Source organism: Triturus cristatus, chromosome 7 (genome assembly GCF_964204655.1).
Source record: "Triturus cristatus chromosome 7, aTriCri1.1, whole genome shotgun sequence".
Taxonomy (NCBI): domain Eukaryota; kingdom Metazoa; phylum Chordata; class Amphibia; order Caudata; family Salamandridae; genus Triturus; species Triturus cristatus.
The window spans coordinates 395,105,758-395,117,573 of record NC_140590.1 but is presented as its reverse complement, the minus strand read 5'-3'; positions in this window follow the sequence as shown (position 1 = coordinate 395,117,573).

Genomic DNA, 11,816 nt, shown 5'->3' with positions numbered 1-11,816 from the left:
ACACTCCAAGGTGCCTCATCTCTGTCAATGCAGGTCTCTTGCCACTTAGCATGCAGCATATCTGGCATACTTGTTGTAGATAATGCATAGGAGTCCATGTGTAGTTTAGCGACATGCATGCAGTTGCTCATGGATTAGGCTCCCGATTGGGCATGTAGTACATGGTCGTGTATGTTTTTTTGCTAGGTCGACCACACAATGGGCCATCAACAGCTGCTGAGGGTGTGTCTCCTGTGCGCAGGTCGGCCTTCAGTTTCCTGATCCGGTGTAATGGCTCTTTGGTGATTGTGCATGCATTGTTGCTGGGTGTGCCATGTAACACTGGACACTCCTTACTTTACACCCGTGCCTGTTGCAGTTGTCCTTCTGACATCCTAGTCTTTGTGTGCAAAATGTGGCATATTGAAGGGAGATGGCGCCTGCTGCTGCGGGCCCTGCACAAGCACCCAGTGGCCACACACACAAGATGGTGTGCATCATGTTTGGCTGGCTCACATATGCCATGCTAGTCCACAGCACCTGTACCTCTTGCTGCAACGCCCTCTGCATTATGCACTTGATCCAAAGATGGATCCACTCCAAGTAAAGACAGACCATCCCCCAGGTCCATGGCAACATCCGTGTCAAATACTGCCCTGCCCTCTACGGAGCAAGTACATCCAAACTCCCAGGAAACTGGTCCACTTCCAGGGGGCATCCGCACACATCAGCTTCAACACCCTGCGCCCCAGCCACCTCACCGTCCAACATAGATAGCTGCAATGGATCACTGTCTGCTGCAGGATGACCTCCACACTCTCCACCCACACTCAGGAGGCAGTCCACAAACCCGACCCCACACCAACCTTGTACGTCTGTCATCCTAGATCCCGTTGGGCCATCTCCATGCATCCAACCTTGCCCTGGGCACCGTTCTTCACATCCACCGTACTCCAGCATACAGGACATTGTTCTCCCACCTGGCCACACATACCTGGGACTCCCTCCCCGGGTACCTCCTCATGAGCCATGACCCCTACGCCTTGATGATAATCTCCCAAATAGGTCTCTCTCCGCACAGTTTAGCAAGCACCCTCTCAGCAGCCAGAGGCCATCACAGGTGAATGTTGTGCTCCATGCCTACGTTGTATGATACCTTGTGACCCATGTGTGTCCTGTACCAGACTCTGATCTCAGGGTATGGATGGCTGGAGTTAGTTCAACACTCAGGCATAGCTAGACATTTCCACACACATATGTCATTGAATAATGCCAAATGACAGCAACATCTCATGTGCAGAAAAATAAGATTTTATTTTTGTTGGGGTGAGTTTTTTGGTAGATGTGCTAAGGTGCACTACCAGGGGAATAGAATCCAAAGTTCACAGGGGGAGATGGCATCCTTGTCAGGTGGAGTCATCAGAGTCCAGACCACAGTGTTGGTCATCATTGGTCAGACTGTGACCAGCAAGTGCATGTGGCAGAGAATGTCATTGGGTGAGGTGCTGCTGTTGCGCCAGAGGGCCATGTGCCAGGCCAGGTGACCTGGGAGATGGGGATGGTCCGCTGACTCTCACGGTCTTTTACGTGGACGACCCACCTTCCTCCGGGGAACCTCAGATGCAGGCCTTGACGATGTTAGGGACGCTCCGTCAGACGAATCCTCCTCCTCCTCGTCCCTCCCTGTGTCTGGTGCAGGTCTACGCCTGGTGGTACAGGGAGGGTTTGCCAGGCTTTGGGCGATCTGACGGAGTGATTGGCTCACGTCCCTGTGCACCGCCAGGAGCTCAGCCAGTCTTGCCTTAATCCGTCCTTGGTGTTGTTGATGACTGGCATGATGCTCGACCTGCAGGTTCTTAATCTCATCGAGGGTCCCCTGCATCCTGGAAAGTCTGGACACGACCTGGTCGATGCCTCTGGTGTCACGCCGGTATGAGTCCAGGATGTTGCGTATGTGTGACATACCGGGGTCCTGAGCTGGCTGGTCAGGTTCGCGCCTCCGCCTGCCTCCACTCCCACCACCCCTGCCCACTTGAGCCTGGCCTGCCCTTGTGGGCACATCGGGTCTACGGGACCCCTGAGGGATGGCATTTGCAGGGTTGCCTGCCTCCTCCTGGGTTCCCGGAGAACCTTGTCCCTCCTGGTCAGACTGGCTCTGTTGTTCAGTGCGAGCAGGGCTCCTGGGTGTGTCCTGGGATGTGGCCGGAATGGGGGTGGTGGTTGGCACAGATGTACCTGACACAGGTGCTGCAAGGGCTTGGGCACCAGAGGGACCAGGTTGGTCGGGGTCATCCACGGAGTGGTGAGAGTCGTCGCTGCCGGTGGGATCATCTTCACGCGGAGCCTGGGACAGTGATTCTTCCCCCCCCAGTGTTGGGGGGAGATCGACGACGTTGCCCTGTGTGTGAGAGAGAGACAATGTCAATGGTGTTTCCTGCCACATCTATGTTTCATACATATTCAAGTTGACACAGTTCCTCCAGGTAGTTGGTTGTCCCTAGCATTCCTCTCAATGTCCACTTGGGTATGGGTATGGTGCGGGGGACATATTGGGATGTTCTCCTGAGTGTTTGACCTGTAGATTGGTGGCTCTGATGCTTATTTGGCTCTGGATTGGAGTAGTTGTGTCACATGTCCATTGTGGGAGTGTGTAAATCCGTTGCCTGCCCCGCGGGTGTGTGCTTGTGTTAGGGGGGGTGTGACCGGGTGTGCTGTCGTGTGTAGTGTGAGTTGTCATTGGGTCTCCCAGGTGATGTGTGTGTCCCCTCATGGTGCATGCTGGCATGACAGTGAGTGTGAGTTCCTGTGCTTGTGGAGTTGGAGTTTGAGTGTACAGTTGTCCCAGGAGGGCCTTGTGCTGCATACAGCAGGGCCCAGTGTCAGCTACCTTGTCAGTAGTTTGCCAGTCCCTGTGCATTGTGCATGGGTATGTACATATGCCATATGGGCTGAGGGCATTGTTGTCTGCGTCTCATTTCCACAATGTGTTGTGTGGGGCCCACCCTCCCAGCCTCCCAGACATCCAGTCTTGTGTTTGTGGTTGTTGTAGCCTTGGACATGGCCTTGCCTTGATTTGTGAAGGGTGCATGGAGACGTTAGTGGCATGAGCGTGGTTTGTGAGTGTGGTTGTGTGCGGTGAGTGCTTGGGGGAAGTTGCGTGCATTTGGTGTATATGTTGTGTGGACCCCATCGCCCCCATGTTACGTAAGTTGTTTGTGTACTCACCAGGCTCTGCGACTCCTTCCACTCCGTGTACTCCCACCGGCGGTAGCAGGGCCATCACCTTCTCCTCCCAGGTATGGTAGTGTACGGGTCTGCGGGGCGGCCCACCTCCAGTGATGTTATTCTGGGCATATTCTTCATTCATTTTCCTCTTGACCGCCCGGCGCAGATCGTACCACCTGGCTTGGCATTCATGCCTGGTCCTTCGGACGGGCGCAACAGCATTCACCTTGTCGACAATCCTCTGCCACATGGCAGATTTTGCAGATATGCTGGTCTGTCTGACCAATGTTCCAAACAGCTGTGGCTCGACTCTGATGACTTCGTTGACAAGGAGCTCCAGCTCCGCCGTAGTGAACTTTGGATTCTTGTCTGTGGGCATTGTGTGGGGTGTGGGTGTGGATGGTTGTGGGTGTGTGGGTGTGTATGTGAGTGTGTGTGTGTGAATGTGAAGAGGGGGATGTTTGTGGTGGAGGTTAAGTGAAGGTGTGTGAGTGAAGGTGTAGTGAAGGTATGAGTGATGTGGAGTTGTTTGTGTGTGGGGTCTGGCAGCAGTGGGTCTGTTGCAAAATCTCATGGGTTGTGTGTGTGGGCCCTTTTTATTGGTCCATTTGTGGGTGTGGCCGTGTTTGAATTTTGGTGGATATGTTATAAGAGGTGGTTGTGATTTGGGGCCTCTGTTTGGCTGTTTGGATGTGCCAGGTCAGTCATTGAGATGGATTTTGTCGTGTGGATGTGTTTGGTGGTGTTGTGCGAGTCGAATTGACCCTCCTTGTGCTGTTTTACAGTGTCCTGGATCTGTATGAGTCTTTTTCGCGTAGGTGCGATCCGTACATACGCGATGCTGGGTGTGGGTGCTGGGGTACGGTGTTGGAGTGCGGCGCGTACATGCGGTGGGAGTACGGTGCGTACACGGGCGGACCTGGGGTACGGCGCATGCATGCGGAGGTACTGCGCGTACAGGGGGGGACGGCACGTACATGGGGGGTGCGGTGCGTACATGCGGTGGGGGGGCAGGGGGTACGGTGCGTACATGCGGTGGGGGAGGCAGGGGGTAAGGTGCGTACAGGCGGTGCTCGGGTCCGGTGCCTACATGCGGTGGGGGGCAGGGGGTACGGTGCATACATGCGGTGGGAGGGCGGGGGTTCGGTGCGTACATGCGGTGCTGGTGTATGGTCCATATATGCGGTGCTGGGGTACGGTGTGTACATGCGGTGAGTGGCAGGGGGTACGGTGCGTACATGCGGTGGGGGGCAGGGGGTTCAGTGCATACATGCGGTGCTGGGGTACGGTGCGTACATGCGGTGCTGGTGTACGGTCCGTACATGCGGTGCTGGGGTACGGTGCGTAAATGCGGTCGGAGAGCGGGGGTTCGGTGCGTACATTCGGTGCTGGTGTAGGGTCCGTACATGCGGTGCTGGGGTACGGTGCGTACATGCGGTGCTGGGGTACGTTGCGTACATGCGGTGAGGGGAAGGGGGTACGGTGCGTACATGCGGTGGGGGGGCAGGGGGTACGGTGCGTACATGCGGTGGGGGAGGCAGGGGGTAAGGTGCGTACAGGCGGTTCTCGGGTCCGGTGCGTACATGCGGTGGGGGCAGGGGGTACGGTGCTTACATGCGGAGGTACGGCGCGTACATGCGGGGGTGATGCACATACAGGGGGGGACGGCGCGTACAGTTGCGGGGCTGGGGTACAGTGCGGACAGGGTGGTGTACGGTGCTTACAGAATTGGGGGTGGGGGGCTGTATGGCTTGTACACGGGCATAAGTTTACCCGTGTACATGTGTGCTACTGCATTAGCTCCGTACGGGCCTTTTTCCGTGCGATTGTGTATTCGGACGGACGGTCGGGATCGTACTTGCGCGTTCGGACTTGTGTTTTACGATTTGCACGTACAAATGTCCAGCTCACTCTCGTACACTTTTCCCGACGATATTCAGACGTAAAAAAATTTCGCCGCACTCTCGTAGACTTTTCCCGACGCTATTCGTAGATATTGTTCATGTACGGATCGTACTTGGCCGTTTGTACGGTACTTGTACGACTCGTACGTAAAAAAATACGGATACGAGTCGTACGGTATTTTTTTTTACCGGATCGGAATCGGCACCTAAATGTTTTTCAGCAGTGGCTAAAAACGGTATGAATTGGCATAGCAGGGGAATCGACTGGCCCAATAAACATAAGATCAGAGCCTGACAGGCTGAACTTACTCAAGCTTTAAGAAATAGGGGTTTAAAAAATTTGCGACGTATATTGAGCAGTTTAGGACACGCACACACTATATGCAGTAGGGATTCTTGTGACCACCCATACAGTCTACAGTTAGTGCTTGGCCACTGCTGAATCCAGCTTGGCGTACCTTCCTTGGTTGGGTTTATACCCATTCTAATTTTTTTTAAAGTATTTTTTAATTGAGCAGAGTATTAGGCATTCAAATATGGATGGATTTGAAGGTCCTCGTGTGAATTAGTCACAAACCATGCATGTGTTTTAGCCACTAAAACCATTTTATCCGCATTGAGGAAATTGACTTCAATATGTTTTTTTAGAATTTGTTTAAAAATAGACATAAGTTAGTCAGTCGACCATATATGCAGACCAAGATTCTGAAGACAAGATGAAATATAGGTTCGCCAGGAAACAGAATAGGCAGAATTGACAATTTCAAGCCAACAGATATGCGCTAAAGAAACAGGGTCCAATGTATAAATAGGTTACATACATTTCAAGATAGACCCTTGCGACACCATAGACTGTCTTTGTAGACCAAACTCTAGTCTTATTTCTGCTTGGCCAACTGGCCTGGGGATCCGAAAAATAGTTTTATATGCCTTGATAACTAATAAATCCAATAGTTTTGCATCTTTCCCCCTGGTAATAGGAGAGCTGTATGTAATAGTTGGCTGAAGTTTAGTTCTCATAACCTTAAGAATATCATCATATCAGAGGCATCCAAGCGATTTATATACACATTTGAAAGCATAATTAGAGTTGCAGTTTTAGCCCTTAAGTCTTTAAAATGACTTTTAAAAGAAACACTATTGTCAAATAAAATGCCTAATATCAATCGGTTTTTACCACTTCAATTAGACCTCCTCTATCCCTCCATGTATTGATCTTTCGTTTTACCGGTCCAATTTGCATAATTTCCTTTTTATGAACATTCAATTCCAAGCCATTCATTTAAATATAATCATCAAATGCATTTATCAATCTTTGTAAACCTATTGGGTTTTGACTCAGCAGGATGGTATCATCGGCATATTGTAGATAACTTGGTTGCACCTCACCTAGTTTTGGGGTATGGGCATTGACAGATTACAGATGCTGTAAAAGGTTTGACAAGAATGGATTAAAAAGGCAAGAGGCAAGGACTCAACCTTGCTTTAACCATTATGGGTGTTATTTTTTGTGTATCACCAGCACCTAGCTTAACCTGAACCCAGGTATTGGTGTAAAGAAGAACGATAGCATCTAACAGATTCCGTGGAATGTCCCAGCCAACCAGTTTTTTCCACAGTGAGGCATGAGGAACTGAATCAGCCTTTAAATCGATGAAAGCAATATCAAATTTTGTTTTTTTTAAACTGCACATTCAGCTAATAACGTATGGCCCAACAAGTTGGTGATGGTAGATTGACCCTTGTAAAAACTTGTTTGATTAAATGGGATTATACCTAACTGAGTTGCCCAATATTCCAGGTCAATCAAAAGACATGAAGCAAAGTCCTTGGCGTCAATGTCAGTTAGAGCAATCAGCCGATAATTGGAAGGGTTATCAACTGGGCCACTTATATAAATAGGCTGCAGAGTGCTACCTTGCCATGAGACTGGTACAATCTTCAACGCCAGTACCTCATTGTACACTGGGGTCAATAGTTCAGCCCACATAGGCGTGAAATAAAGCATTGGGAAGCCCATTTGGGCCAGGGGCACCCATTGATCGAAGTAGACGTGGAAGAGCAGCTACTTCATTAGTATTTAAACAATCCAGAGCATTATTCAAATCAGAGCTGATGACTTGCTCAGAGTGTGTCTCACTAGGGATTTCACACTGTTTATTCCCAGTCTCATGCCACTGACTATCACTGAGTTTAATTAGCTGACTTTATCACCATTAAAGCTCAAAGCTCGTTTAGCCAGAGCGACGATGCCATATAGACTTTTTATAAAGTTTACCCATTCAGATTCTGTAATGTTAATGCTGTAGGCCCTATTGCCACCCCTTTCAAGTTTGTTAATTATTACTCAAAACATTCTTGTATTATTTTGCCTTGAAGCATCAAGTAAACTGTGCCAGAGATCGGTTTGGTATATTGATATGGCCGCCCACACTTTTCGTGTATAGGAACTTCTCAATGCCCTCATTTTCTCCTTAAAAACATATGATTGCTGGTATCTGTGAGAGAGGGCAACAAGTACTGCTCTATTAAGAGATCTTTTTTGTTTAAATAACAGGGGATGTACCATCTGTTCCGAGCGAATGATGAAAATTAGATTTTCTTTAAATTTTGAATTAGAAAACTACCCTCGGGGGATGATGTAATATAATTCCACTTATCAATCATGGAGCCTGTCTCCAAATGGCACAATTCACTATTGTTTGTTAGCACTTCGGCAGCCTGCATTGATCCTTCATTTTTATCCGTGTGCCATACCAATCTCTTCAGATTATAGGAAGAATGGACATTATTAAGGAACTCATTAGATCTAGGATTACTACTGATTGGCAATTGTAAAATAAATCTCTGAGGATTGTGGTCGCTCTCAAGCTGAGAGGGCACCATAAATTCAACACATTTTGAATTTACATTTTCTGAAATAAAGGTATAATCCATAATTGAACCGTGTTTAGAAGATTTAAAGGAGGGACTGGCCTAGATTTTCTCAAAGATTTTTCTTTTAACATAAATAACCTGAGTTTTTGCATGTTATCACAGCACTCTTTTCAATACTGTTACCCTTTCTAGTTAGGGTCTAGGGAGCGCACGTGTAGGTTAAAATCACCAGAGATGATAAAACCGGCATCTGGATGCCAGATTAATAATGAGTTTAGTATGTCACATAGAGTGTACAGCTGTGCACCTTATTTCCCCAAGCACTTAAACATTAAGGATTATCACTTTAAGTTTTAAGGCCGTTAAAATGGAGTAAAAGGCATGGAAAAATTTTAAGCAACCCATCGGCAGATCAACCACTTCTACCACTAGGTTTAATCCGGCCACAATATAACTTCAGAGAACGCACTTCGCACATACTGATTTATTAGAGCATGCTGCCGGCAGATTGAACTCAATAAACCTGGGTTGCAGCGTAGCTGGTTGTCTCCAGGTTTCTTGGAACATTACATTTGTTAGAGAATTTTAAAACAACAGAGTCTCTGGGTCGGCCAGTAAATGGGCCAGCCCATGCACATTCCAGGAACAAATCCTCAGTTGCAAATCACCTCCACCTACTGCAGACATAGTACAGTTTCCATCACAAATATTTGGGTTAGCAAGGGTAGCTGGAAGCCAAGACCAGTCCTCTGATTGCATATTATGTTTAGGTAGTAGTTCACAGGTTCTCCTTGTAGAGTGTTAGTGCTCAATAGACCTATATTGACTGCTGATTTTTGCAGTGGGCCAGTGGCTACCCTAAGTAAGGGATTTCACTTTTTACCTTCAACCTTACTTCTATCTTTTCCCACTTTTGGGGCTAATGTCTCTACTATAGGGGGATATTTTAAGGGAGTGCAGTTGATAATCTCAATGCCACACTCCTTAAAGCAGGAACTTAAATCTAGAATCGGATTCACAATTTTGTGGGAAGAACAAGTTGTTATGGTAGACTAATACATTGAATTAGAATGTATTTGTTTGAACTGAACTGAAAGAAGATCAGTAGTCTTGACAAACAATAAGTCAGGGATGGTAGAAATACGTTTAAGGATTAGGCTTTGATTGAGACTGTCATGGTTACCCCTAGATTCATACAGAGGAGGAAAAACTAATTTTACACTACGTGATTGACAAATCCTTTAACAATAATGACGTACCTGGATTGCTATCATTCGCTAAGTGATTAGTTGATTTTCTCTGAAAGGCTGTATACTTGAGGATACACAGGACTTAATCATGTTGGCTGGGCAGTCACCATGCATGGTCTGAATAACATGATCTTGTGGCATGTACATATCCTCATTATGAGCTATAAATTCAATCTTGGATTGCAGTTACAAACTATTTCACTTCTATCATTTCCAAGGCTCTGCTTTCTCTCAATCCCACACAGAGACCTACCGTCACTCTTAATCCCTTCTCCATTGGTAGGGATGACAATATTAGAAGCTGCTATATCAGCTGCATTCAAATAAACTTTTTGACTACCCCTTAAAGGGCGATGTTCCTCGCACGTCAATTCGGGGGTCTCAGGTTTACATTCAGTCAAGTCAGAGGGGGTACCATACCCTTAGTGTAACTATCCTTGGCCTGACATTTCTGGCTAGTGGGTTTAAAAATGGGAAAACAGTCCCTAATTTTGTCAGCTGCAACCACTGGAGCAATAGATTTCTTAGCTTTATTCCAAGCCTTGTGCAGCCTTTTCCTGGCCCTTTTTGTCAGAGAAAGCCCGCCACTGGGACTGTCACCAGAACCCGTAGAATCAGCAACCCGACTAATCTCAATGTTAACATTACCGGGTAAAATGGAGCATTCATACCTTGCAGAAGCAATGGCCAGACATGATTCAGGATCCCCCACTCCCCCTACTGATGTCCTAGATACCTTTGGGGGCATAGCTTGCTGTAATTGTTGGGGCTTTGAGTACAAGTTTGCTATAGCTGGTCCCAGATCATTGTATTGAGTTGGGGATTGATCTAAATTGTTTGAATAACAAATTTCTTCAGTGAGAAACCCTACTATTGTCGAGAGGTCAGAGGCTTTATCTAGAACGTGCATTTGATTAATTGATTATTAACAATTGTCTGGGCTGTTACCACCAGGTTGGTTAAATTGTGTAATTTAGCAAATATACCCGCCACATAAACTGCTAAAGTATTTAATAAATCCACCTGGATGTTGAGCTTATTGGAATGAAGATTTAAAACTGTCGTTATAGCATCCATTGTGTTCAACAACCTTTGCCACACGCCGTTAATATCGGCATTTTGATGTTTATTGGGGCACTCATCTACTGGAGAAGGGGTGTCATATTTGTGCAAAAAAGAAAGGTATGCCCAGTTCAAGGAGTTATCTACTTGAACTATATTTTTTTTTTCCTGCTCAGGACATATAACTTTAAGCTGTTGTGGGTCTAAAGTTGGATAAGAGTCAGGGGCTTGGGCGCCAACACATATTCCTGGGCTGAATGGATTTAAACCATTCATACTATTTGATGACTGAGTTATGGATTCCCCTAGACTCTAGCAGACACAAACATTCTTAGTCACCTATGTGGGAGAATTATGAGAACTACAAATAGGTTGAACATTGCCCAAACAAATAAAAGAGGCATCACAGTCACCTTTATTTGAGATCTTTTTACAGTTGTCACAATGGGTTATGACTCGGGATAAAACCTTCGCCTGTGCAGCGCTGGTCTTTCGTAACGTCGGCATGATTTGAGCTGACTCATTGTTAGGTGGAATGACTTCAGAAACATACACACAATAAATTTGAGCTTTAGCAGCTATTGCACAAGAGTTCCCCCTTTCGAATAGATAATTTTTTATAGTACAATCATGTAGAGAAGTGGTAGCAGCACGGTGTTGCTTGCGGTCGTTCATTTCTTCACCCTGTGGTAAAACTCCAAACATAGAGGGTCATTAGGATGGTGCGGGGGTCCCATTGGTGAAATTAGGATGCGCCCGCCACACTGGCGGGTGCATCCTGCATTCCTGACAGTGCTCTCAGCACCGCCCGCCGCAATGCCAAGAAGGCATGTCGTGCACCTCCATGCACAACATGGCAGGCACCGCGTGGTGCCTGCCATGTTGTCCATGGAACTGCAGGGACGTACCATAGGTACCCCTCATGTGCACCCCACAGCCCCCAGCATCCCTGGGGGCCCGCTGTGGGCCCCCAATGGCAAAAACCACCTGCGCCGCCACAGAAAGGCAGGTCCCCGCCAGCATAGTAATATGGATGGCAGTGTCTACCAGACACCGCCACCATATAAACTGTTTTTCCACCCGGTAGGCAATCGGATAGTCTTGCCGTCCGCTGAGGTCCCCCCGCCATGGCAATGTGGCGGGGGGAAATTAGCAGCGGGCGGAGGTTTTTGGTGGGCGGATTGCCACCGCCATATGGGCGGTGGCGATCCGCCCGTTATCCTAATGGACCCCATAGTGTCTGAACTATTGGAGAGCACATGTTTGCTGAAACAGGAGTGGATGAAGAGATCATAGCCTCACATTGGACTTTATCTGGTGGTTTAAAGAACTCCAAGATACTAGGCTGAGAAGATTGGGTCCCACTAATGATAATTTGATTTGATACGCAATCAACACCAGATAACCCATGATCCGGACTTGCCAAAGTCCTGCTACAGTCTGTTAGCTTCTCGGGTTCCATCTCATTGCCATATAAAAGATCCTTTTGAGAACAGGTTTGAAAGCTCTTGGCTGTCTT